At 34.7% G+C, this 12,114-nt stretch overlaps 1 protein-coding gene across 2 annotated transcripts in view; it reads left to right on the forward strand.

The window, feature by feature from the left end:
* The first annotated feature begins 5,294 nt into the window (after nucleotides 1-5,294).
* LOC133534230 (carboxyl-terminal PDZ ligand of neuronal nitric oxide synthase protein) overlaps nucleotides 5,295-12,114 on the forward strand; it is a 201,798-nt gene continuing 194,978 nt past the window's right edge. Inside the window, exon 1 of one of the 2 annotated variants that reach the window (XM_061873419.1) lies at nucleotides 5,295-5,622. The gene's annotated coding sequence lies outside the window, so the exon portion shown is untranslated. The remainder of the gene's footprint in view (nucleotides 5,623-12,114) is intronic. The other variant, XM_061873492.1, reaches the window with a different exon arrangement.

The raw sequence follows: 12,114 nt of genomic DNA on the forward strand, positions 1-12,114 counted from the left end.
GGCAATAAAAGTGTATAACAACATTCCGAGAGAAATAAGAGAATGTCCACAACCACTCTTCCTTAGAAAATTACATGAATGGCTCATAAACAAGCAATTTTACTCCCTACAAGAATATTTGTCGTATAAAGGTTTGTAGTAGCATGTTTTTATAATTTCATGACTAGATATAGCTAAATTAATTTAGTTCGTAGTCTTAGATATAGGTACTAGTACAATAAGATATTATATTGCGTGCTGGATCTCGGCAGATTGTGATGAACTTTTGTAAATACTAACACCTTTTGTACTCACTTTCATGCAATAAAAAATTATGAATATGAATTATGAATTATGAATTATGAATTATGAATTATGAATATAAGATTGCATAATTTGGTATCAATCATTAGACATAATAACCTCATGCAGACCTCTATTTAGAAATATGAAACTTCTGACTGTGCAAAGTATGTATTTATATAAAATTTGTTTATTTGTTTGAGTGCATCCTGAACTTTTTGCTACGTTTAAGGACATTTGTCGATTTAATACAAGATACTCTAATCGTCTCGCCATACCCGCAAAAAGACAGTATTGTATGGAAAGAGCGCTTACTGTCTGGCAATAAAAATGTATAACTGCCTCGAAGATGAACTGAAATCATTACCATTTAGTATTTTTTTGCGTAAACTTAAAAGTTGTTTAAAACACTCTTGAATCAGAGTGTTTTTATTCAATTAATGAATTTTTTAACTATTTTAGATTGACTAGACACTGACAATTGTTATTAGATTAAGTATGACATTTGTTTTTTTTTGTTGTAATTATAATAAGTGACATGTATAATATTAGATTTATTAGCATTGTTAATAGATGTATGCGTGTTTGTGTTTTTGCATGCCAGTTGCTGGTAAAATATGTATTTGCTTCTTAGTTACCAAGTCCATCTTGTGTACCATATTTTATGCAAAATGATATTTGATATATGATCAATCGTCCGAGATATACATTATTGTATTAACTTACGTTTAGTATACACAATAATGTATACACTCGTAATAAACACTAATCAATGTGTAAACAGGCCCCAAGGAAAGTGTATACGCTCGTAAGTGCCTTATAAGATAAAAATTAAATTATTGATTATCTCCGAAATGGAGTTAATTAGAATACCGTACCCCTAGTGTAAATAAATTCGATTTTGAAACGTGACGTACGCGTTTGCGTTTAGTCTCATTTTGTATTGGATTTAGAAAGAGCGCGCCAAGCGGGACGTTTTGGAAACTCAAAATCCTATACAAAATGACACTTAACGCAAACGCGTTCGTCACGTTTCAAAATCGAATTTATTTACACTAGGGGTACTGTACCCCTAGTGTAACTTTGATCGACATCATAACGTGACGAACGCGTTTGCGTTAAGTGTCATTTTGTATAGGATTTTGAGTTTCCAAAACGTCCCGCTTGGCGCGCTCTTTTGAAATTCAATACAAAATGAGACTAAACGCAAACGCGTACGTCACGTTTGGAAATCGAATTTATTTACACTAGGGGTACCGGTCTCTCTGAGAAAGTTACTTAATTTAAGCTCAGGAATGCACCCTTGAAATTAACGGAAAAAAAACACGGGGTATAAGTAAAAGGTAGTCTCTGGCCTTAAAGTCCGTAGATTTTTGAGTTAACTCGGAACCGAACAAATATGACTTCGGATGTCTTTGTATGTCCGACGAAGTGCGCTCACCAAGGCACCTTCAGATAAAAACTTCAGCAGCAAAAATCGGGTAAATAAGTACGCCGTCGTACGTCTCGACATAAGAGGCTGCAAGAATTGTGCGTGCTTAAATTTCTGTTCGAAGCGTCATTTTGTGAGAAAAAACCAGTGATGTATAAATGTAAAATGTAAATAATACTACCTATATAAAGGGCGCCCCAAGACTAAGGGACATCAAGGAAAATTACCTTAAATATCGTAGATAGGATATTTTGCTGAAAGAAGACTATGTTATTTTTAAAAGTCAGTAATTCTGCATTTAAAGATTTTTTAAGAATTACTTGCCGCTGCCTGTCGATTTTCTTATCATATTATGGTGAATACTCGATATGATATGGCTCAATTCTGTTTGTAACTCGCCCACGTTCGGTATTTTTCGAACGTCGTCGTCGGCAATAAATAAATAATTTTCTTGAAATTTGACTCAAACATTTTACGTTGTTCCTTTCTTTTAGAATACTATGTTACTCAAGAAGAATTATTATTTTTTGTCCCTTTCTTCGATTGGTATCATAAAAATAGGGGTGATCATTTTTCACATTTAAGTCTGTTTGACTCCCAGACGAAGCAAGTAATTTTTAGAAAATATTTAAATGCATAAAGTCTTCTTTCAGCAAACTCTACGATAGTTAAGGTACTTTCCCTTTATGTCCCATAGTATTGGGATGACCTGTATACCTACAATTATACAAATTTTAGCAGCCCACATATGAACTTTTATCACAAATAAATCATGAGAATCCAATAACATTAAATAAATACAATCAAAGTTTATCTTCAGATTTGCAATCACTCAGAGAGAAAAATTATGGGGAAAAAGAAAAGATGCACGGAAAGGCTTAGTTTTTTTACCACCGGCCAGTACGCGCGGTCCGCAAATCTAGGGGAAAACGTCAATTCACTACATCTTATAAAACTACTCCCAAAACTAAAAACTACTGAACGGATTTTCATACGACTTTAATCTATCAATAGTGACTTTTGAGGAAGGTCAATTGTGTAAATTGATTGAAATATGACGCTGTTGTCGAAAAAAATCACGCTCAATGGAGCTTAAATCGGAAACGCTGCCTTATCCGTTTGAGCTATTATACCATCATAATGCATGGCGGGGTTTTTTTTTTTTCATGCTCTACAAAAACAGTCCGCGATGGTGAATGTCTATCTTTCAAAGATAGCTTACTATACCCATTCCTAACTTCTAGAAAACGATCATATAATATGTGGTATTTGCAAAGTTATATACACGGATACAGTATTAATATTATCAAATTACTTAAATACGTTAGTTATATTAAGCATTTCATACAGATTACGGTGGTCCCTTACACCATACAATTTAAATAAATATTTCAGGAGTAATCGTGGATTAAAGTTCCATTTTGACCCATATAACTTGTACGAAATGTTAAAAACGTTATCCTTGGTTAGTTCAAATTTTCACCACCGCATGCGCTGCTATCGTTTTACATACCCCCACCTTGCACTTGCACGTCGCACTTAGCCAAGAGAATATAACCGCTACGTCTTTGTTATGTAATGTAAGATACCCTACCACAAGCCCCATTTTGAACACATGCGAAAATGATTATTTTGATTTTCTATCTTTTTTCATGAAACGATTTAAGATAAACGATGATATTACTGAGCCGCAATTCTATAATTACTGATGTTTTTAACATCATTTTAAGATTAAATCAAATTACGAGTATATTATTTAGTAGTATAGTACGGAGAAACAATCCATATCCTACCTATAAAGTCTGTTTTTAATTCAAACTTATTTGGAACTAAGCTTAACGAAATCCTGCTAATCAGTGCCTATATGCAGTGGAAGAATTTATGAAGGGTGCGAAGTTTTGACTATAAGGACTTAGTTATAAAAAAATTGTATAGTTTTTAATTGATTTAACACGTAATAGGTATTTATAAATTTAATGTTATTGACTGTTGTATAATTGTTAATTTGTAATTAATAAATATTATTTAATTTAATTTAATATTTAATACTATTGAAACTGATTGTATATTAATGTTAATATTCGAACACAATCGTTGTATTGTTATGCGAATAAATAAATAATAATAACACAGTTGATATATGCAATGCGAGTGTGGCTTTAGAAGACTAATTCTATTGTAAAACAAGAAGTAAAGCTTCACTATGTTACTTTACTTATTATTAGTTATAATTACTTTTTGGCTGAAATTTGTTTTACCCCAGTATACGTATGTATACCGAAGTTTGACAGTGATTCAGGGACGAATCATGTGGTCTCTTTCTAATGTATGGCACTATCTCTTGCGGCTATTTAGAGTTGTCAAAATTCAAGCCATTATCTTATATGTGGCACAGATTATATAATAGTTCATGTGTGGTTGTGCACGTGAAAGGAACATCAGGTTTTGCCAACCCTAATAATTGCAATGCTGAGCCAAGGGCGCCCGATAGGTGCAGTGTCACGTCACGTGTCACCCAGCTGGTTAGCCGATTTTAAATCATTTTAACTCCAGGCGCAATAAGAGGTGTTATTAGACTTATAAGTGTAAAGTGTGTATAAATTTATCTTTTTGTCTGTCTACGGCACCGTCTCAAAAATAAACCGATTTTGCCCTAGTATTATAGTTTCAAATATAAATTGTATAAATAAATGTTTTGTGGAGCTGTGCTACTTCTTGGTCAGCCGACCGCGTGACGCACCGGAACCCGCTGGCTGACTAATCCCACAAAGAGATAATTTCCTTTGTTGTGCTTTATAGTATAGGTGTGCGAACTAGGGAAACTAAACGGACGTAAGGATGCAACTTCTATAATCGATCATTAGCACATAAGTGAAATATTGGACACTAGGGTGATAATTCCCGACAGCCGCAGGCTTACACACAATGTTTTTCATCGCTCTTGCGAAGAAAAAAACTAAATTTTAAACAAAATGAATCTTAAATAGGTACGTTAACATTTCAAACATTCGTCCGCCATATTGTCATAGTCTGATAGGTTAAACATCGAAGTCCGACCTATTCAAGCACGATTAAAAATTGTGTACTTATATGTATTAATGAATTTAAATATTTTTAAAATATTAAATAAGAAACGTCAGTATTTTAAAAGTAAACCTACGTGGTCCGTAAGAATTAGTTAGAGATTTAAAAAAATCTATATCTCCTTAGGGAGTTATAGCTTTTTTTCGCAATCTAGAACTCCCACGGGAACAATATAGGCCCTTTGTCCTTTAGTACATCTATTCCGGACCTTGACATCCTTCTAAATAAAATATATTTTGACCTAGAAAGCAGGCAAATTTTACTTTAGCTAGGTTACTACCCATTTGTTAGCGTCTGTTGGATAGGTATGAAATGAAGGTGTCCCAAGCCGGAGCTTTGAAAGTTGGAAGTGGTGCCGGCCGTGCGTTTAGAGCAGCGCGGTGTTTCTAAACGTCTTCCTACGGGAGCCGTTTATCTATGATGAAACAATGACGCCATGGTGTTATGGAAGAGGCTTTGCGCGCGACGTTGCCGCTCCGGCGCCGGCTGGCTGTGTGGAGCGCCACCGCGGGCCACGGGCCGAGCCGCGCCGTCACCCGTCATATCGCGCGCCACCTTCCTTCGGGCGGCCGTGTCCCGTTTCCGCGCGCCGCCACAAACTTAAACTCGCTTTCTGCCGCTCAAAACCTGTTTCGAACAAAAAATATCTCGATTATAACTTAACTGCAGGACTCGATTTACTTCTTAATGACCATTAATGTACTTTTTAAGAGAGTTAACGTCATGTTTCAGTGATAACTTCGACAAACTTTAACAAAGTTAACAACTATTGGTGTTGTTGTGTAAGCTCGCAGGCATGACTGAACGAAGCTCGCGTTAAACGGGTAAGTTAAACGGACTTTTCTTGAATTGTGTCTATTTTTAGTTTTTTTTAACATGTGCAGTGTGAAATAAACGTTTAATTTCGTGTTCCGGTCAAGCAGAGACTTCTACGAAGCGTGCGATGTAAATAGTTACATGGTAATCAGTTGATGACTAATCAATGTCCATTCCTTGGTGTGTGGTCTATGTATATTTTATGGACCGAGCGCGGAGCGGTCGAGTTGCATTCCCGGTGCGCGGGCGGCGATCGCAGGTTTAACAAAGAACTTATTTAATAAGTTGATTCTCAGAACCTGCCCGCCGGACACTCACAAAGCTATTGTCACCGCGTGTTATCAACTGCCTATCGCATTACTTTGATTGTCTCGTGTTGTGCAACAGGAACCTCCTTGAATGCATGCGTTTGCACTTCAATTTCAAGAACTGTGAAGTGTAAATAAATTTCAGTTTGTCGTTCGCTTAGGTCTATCGACGCTGATGAGAACAAATTAGTAGCCATTTCATCACGAGCAGTTGGTACGGGGGCGAGTTGAACAAGTTTAGGAGCGGTTAGTTGTTGTTGTTGTTGACTTAAACCCAGCTTTTCCGCTGGAACCATTGTACTTAAATGTTTAATGTATAGCTGTAATGCTTAGCGAATTCTTTTTAATTAGATCTAACCACCACTGGGGCCCATTTCTGGAACGGTATTAGTATAATATTATTAGTGTGTTGCCATGGCAACCCATACGATTTGACAGTTCGTGGACTACTATTATTAGCCAAATACCGTTCGAAAAATGGGCCCCTGATCACAAAGCATGGACACTTAATCGTAACCTGTGGGTACTTATTAGGTTCCACATGACTTTTCTAATTAGAAGACTCATATTCTTACGAGTAAGCTATAACTGTAGAACCGTTAACTTTGCATCTCTTATCTTAAAACTTTTCATACGTGCATGTTTAGCTTGGTATCTTGTGAAGATGCATACTGTAGGTAGAGGTAGGCAGGTAGGTAGACACATAAGTAACGCATACTTAATTCTAAAAAAAAAAAGTTATAAATATAATTTTACTTATTGGGTAACGCACTTTCGATATCAGTTTGAAGTTTTCTTATATTTGTTATATTTACGGAATAATCGCCTGGCCACACTTAACGATTTCACCCCGTACCTATATAATATGGAAATTATAATCAACAAAAGTTAACATTTTTACCACGCTACGCGTTGTGATTATTTTTGATGATGATGATGACTTACCGAATATTAAATGCATTAAAGTCAATAAACAGAATCATTCTTATGTTTAATTGAAGATTCCATAGGAACGACGATAATTGACAGTGCATTTTACCATAAGAATACTTAAACTTGATGTATTGCTATTGGCGGACCTAGTTTAGGTTACAAATAAGAATAAAGTGTGAATCATATTTTCACCCTTCAGAATATTCTGGTTTAGAATGTATTGATTACTGCAATAAATTAAATATTTCTACACTACTAGGTTGGCTTTATTTAACACCACCAACATTTTTAAAGCTCGAGAGACATTTATATTGAGCCTCTCAAATAAATTTGGCTGAAGAGGCATAAATAAAAAACTACTTTAGGCTTCAAAAACAAAGGCTTATAATTAAATTTTGAGTATCGAGTCTAGAAAGTCTTCTTTGAGAAATCCCCGTGGAGCTTAGCAATACGAATCTTCGAAAATCGAAAGGGATGTTATTTACGGTCGAGTTTTCAAAGAAAACGCAAACAAATTATATTTTGATGGCATTTATGTGACAAGAATAGTAGATCATTGTCTTACCGATTTCATTTATTACAATAAGTCCAAATGGCTGTAGGTAGGCTTATAAAAATCTCTTGGATGCAGATTGGATTTTTGATGCAGGTTTCTAGAGGAAGTTGAAAAACAATTTTCCTTAAAGCTAATTAGAAATTGATATTTTGAAAAACGTTTATAGGTTTTAGCGTCAGCGACGTCTGCGGTCAATAATTGTTTAATATTAGGTTCTAAGTCAACATTACAGGTATAATTTTCATCTAAATGAAAGATGTAGTTTTCATCTAAATCGGTTCAGCGGATATTGATTTCCCATACAACTCGCACCTCACTTCACTTTTAAGATATATTTTTGGGATAAAAACTAGGCTATGTTCTTTCCCGGAACTCAATCTATGTCTATACCAAATTTTAACTAATGGTTCATCGGTTTAAGCGTAAAGACGAATTAAAAAAGTACATTTCATATGTTTTTACTTTGGAATGGTGTCAATATGATACCATAAATGAATTCGACATCCCCGATTTATACGGAAACGAGACCAAACTTGGCCTAGTAGCTTAAATGGTAAAGATTCAAGATAAAGTAGAGAGCCAGCACTCGGCTAGGCCTGTTGTGCGGGAGACCAGATATACATTAATACGAGTATGTCATGCAGGTCAACGAGAAAAGAAATACATATAAGTAATATTTTTACACATTAAAGACAACGAAACGGTTCGGGTTTATACGTTAGCCATACATAACCCAATTTAAATGTAAAAGTAGTTTCAGAGTAAGGTAAGGGTGCAAAAAAAATTAAAAAAAAAGTAAAACTACTAAAAATGAGATTGTTTGCTCTTTTTATGATATTTAAATGAAGATATCTACATATTTACATTCCTTTAGTAGACGATAAGTACACGATTTAATCAATTAGTCTAAAAACCGCAAGGGTACCTCTGAATCGAACCCATGAGCTTTGTAGTCGTAAGCAGTGTCAACGACTAGGCGAAACCCGTTATCAAAGAAATTTACTTGTACCAACTAGCTAATTGTCCATAGACGTGGAAATAAAATAAAAGTTAACGAATTCTGGGCGAATGAAAATACAATTTGTCACACAAAATTCGACGAATAAGACCTTAACGATGCCGTTACTCGACAATGGTTCCTTCCGAAGAAACAACGAGGTAAATAAGGACGTTTTGCCCGTGGGACTGTTTATTTGTTTAGATCTTACCTATAGAACCCATTGGACTGTATTGAATTACGAGACTATTAAGCTTTTGAGTATTTTAATACCATACATGCCTTAAAATCAAAATAAATGATTAAAAATAAACATGTTGCACCTATATCCAATATCTGGCCATACTTAGAGACAATATCGTATTTTGAGCGTCGGAATCAGCGCTATGGAAAAAGGCGTCGCTGCGCAGTTGCGCCAACGTTGCGTAGCAGCAGCCATAGAGTTGAGTAGACGCTGACGCTCGGGAGACGCTAGCGTGGGGTGGCCCATAACGCGTTGCATTTATGCTAGATATATAAGAGCCACCCCACACTAGCGGATTTTGGCCGTAGGCGTTTAGGCAGCGCAGTTTCAGGATGGTCTATCGATGTTTTAATACGGCGGAGTATAGCTAAATGTTGAAAAACACGCTAGACAATTTTTTTATCAGAAGTCAATGAAAGATCCAATGTCATATAGTCATATAAAGAAAATATTTCATTTTAATCTACTGTGTTAAAATTAAACATTGGCCCCGTTTCCTTGTTAAAACGAGTCCGATGTTCGTCTCGTAGTAGCCAAGGGTGATTCAATTGCATTACAAATATATCAAGTGACCCTTTATCTAAAATTATTACTTGTGTTTAATTATTTGTACAACAAGAGAGCAAAGTTTGATATTTCTTCGAAAGCTTATTTTGAGACCCGTGCAAACGAAAGATTCTATAATATAGATTAAATAACTTTGGTCTCGTGAATTACACAAAACTTTTCACATCACCAGTGAAAACATATTTGGAAGGTATAACTGAAAAAATCGAACGTCGATCGTTAAAAGTAGAATTTATTTTACGTAGTTATCTTTGTATTTTTTAAGTTAATTGTTTTGTTTGTACAATAAAACACTTAAAATATGGTACATATTTACCAAATTTTAAACAGTTTTTAAATTAGGTAATTAATTATTACGAATGAATACTCGTAGGGTGTTTTGGAACGATGCGGTCTGACTTTTTGGGGGTCTATTATAAACCGTCAATATAATGTTGAATTACGTTTGAACTTTTTTGTCTCTTTCTTTTTGTTAATGGCGTGAAAGGTACAGGGAGAATAGAATCCATATATTTCGAACTTGTATTAGGCCCTCCAAAAAGTCATTTATGATGTTGCTTATCACTATAATTATAAAATCGATTTGCCACCGGCATATATGTAAGCATCTACTTTGCATGTCAATAATCATGAGCTACATTTTTCTGGAAATGTAAGTAACGATTTACTACACAGCAAAGAAGAAGAGATTTTATTTAAATGGTTTACGGCGACTGTATGTATTATATGCAAGTTATTATTTGCTAGTTATTATTTTTTGCAGTTGGTGAAAAAAGTTAAAATTAATTAAAGCCCCACGGGCTAAATGTTTTAAACTAATATAGTACTATAGTAATGTAATAATGCGAAATTTATTAACATATCTTTGAAGCCGACTGTACTTGTATTGAGTTAGAAGTTGGAGAAAGAGATTTTTTTTAACTTAATCAAAATAAAATGTATTTTACTCCTGTTAAAAAAACGACGCGAGTATTTTATCAAACTAATCGCTGTGCGTACGACATCTATTAAAGCTTTGTCTGTGGTTGAGTTACACGATAAATTAATTGCTAAAGCTAAGCCACTCTAAGATTTATTAGTCGGGGCTTGCTAGTGACAATGACATGCCAACATGAGAAATTAAATGACCCAAGGGATGATAATGAAGAAGGTCCGCACTTTGCCTGTATAACCTTTATTTTATTATGACTTACACATTTTACAGTACCTTGTTGTCTTCCTTACTTATATATATTTGTATATATAAAAGTGTATGTCCTGACTGACTCGTCAACGTTGAGCCGAAACTACTAAATATAGAAAGCTGACATTTGCAAATCTAGTTATATTTATTTATCAAGACAAATAAAAAGCGATTTAAAAAAATCAACCCTATGTTAAATATGGGATGAAAATTTGTAATTGGTACAAGTTTTATTTTAAGCTTGGACCTGAAACTTCGTACAAATATATTTTATCAAAAAACAAGTAATTGCAGCGTTTTTAAAAATTATTCGTTGAAATATTTTTTCAAATTAGAGACTTGAAACTTCATTAATAGGGAATGAAACAATACACAGACACATTGTGTATAAAAAACTTTCTCTAAGAGGGTTGACAGTACCTGAGGGGATGTTGAAAGTTAGTATTGAAAATAAGTTTTTGGCAAAAAGTTCCTATTTGGTACAAGCTTTTGTCGCTTACTGTACTTTTCTTCTCACGGGCAACTAATAGTCATCGACACAATTCTAAAAACACAATTAGGTTGCGTTGTTTCATTACAGCGTTCCTATGGCCACCTCCTGTCTCCATCATCAGATCAGCTCGATGGTACCATAATATTGCATTGTCACCCGAATTACATATGTATGCAATTTTTTAGCACTATCGGAAAAATAGTTTGCAAGATTTGAAAAAAAAAAGGTTCGTTACATACGGACATGTCAAGTGAAATAAAAGCTTTTAACATTTTTTTATTTGTGCGAGCGTCATGAAACTTGTGTTAAACTATTAACCCAACTTATATTCGCTGCACAATGTTTATGAAGAATTACAAGAACCCATATAAAAATCCACGCGATCGGAGTTGCCGGCAACAGACCAATATGTATGTATTTGCAACAGTATCCTGTGAATCCAATACGTATTATATGTATAAGTCGAAAAATGTTCATGGCGTATTCTCTTACAATGTTCGCTTACGCCTGCGGATCCCGCTCACATTTGAACCCACGCCACTCGTCTTTTTGGACCCTTCTTATACTGTATCACATGCAAGTTGCAAAAAGTTTCCAAAACGTTGGGAAAATTCTCGGTAATCCCAGGAAGATTCCCAATAATAAAGAAATACCCGCACAAAAAAATAAATTAATTCATGTATATATTTCGCAATTTGGGAAACTAAGTTGCACATTTTAATTTATCTGTGACGACTTTCCGACATATAGATCAAATGTACCTAACACAACCGTTAAGAATGATTACAGGGATAAATTAAGTAACTAGGGTAAACTTTCCTATCTCCAGCCACCCCCCTTATACTAGCCACCTGCATTCATTAATCTTTTTTAACATAAGACTAATAATTAATACAGAATGCCTGAATTAATGTGCTAAAACGAACTCTCCCGGAAATTATCCAAGCAATACGTTCCGACTTAATAATACAAACCCTAAATTGACGTACCTCTACCACACCTAAAACGAACATCAATATTTATTGATGTTTGAGGCTTCACAGAATAAATAAAAACCCTTACATACGTCAGGTTCTTTTGCAAAACATAATATCGGAATTCATGAAATTATATTTTAACAAATGTTGCTAAAGAGCACTTGGTGTCTTTCTTTATATTTATAAAAAGTAATGTGAAGACAACAAAATGCACAAAGAAATAAGTACTAGTAGGTACCTGA

The sequence above is a fragment of the Cydia pomonella genome, chromosome 1 (assembly GCF_033807575.1).
Source record: "Cydia pomonella isolate Wapato2018A chromosome 1, ilCydPomo1, whole genome shotgun sequence".
Classification (NCBI taxonomy): Eukaryota; Metazoa; Arthropoda; class Insecta; order Lepidoptera; family Tortricidae; genus Cydia; species Cydia pomonella.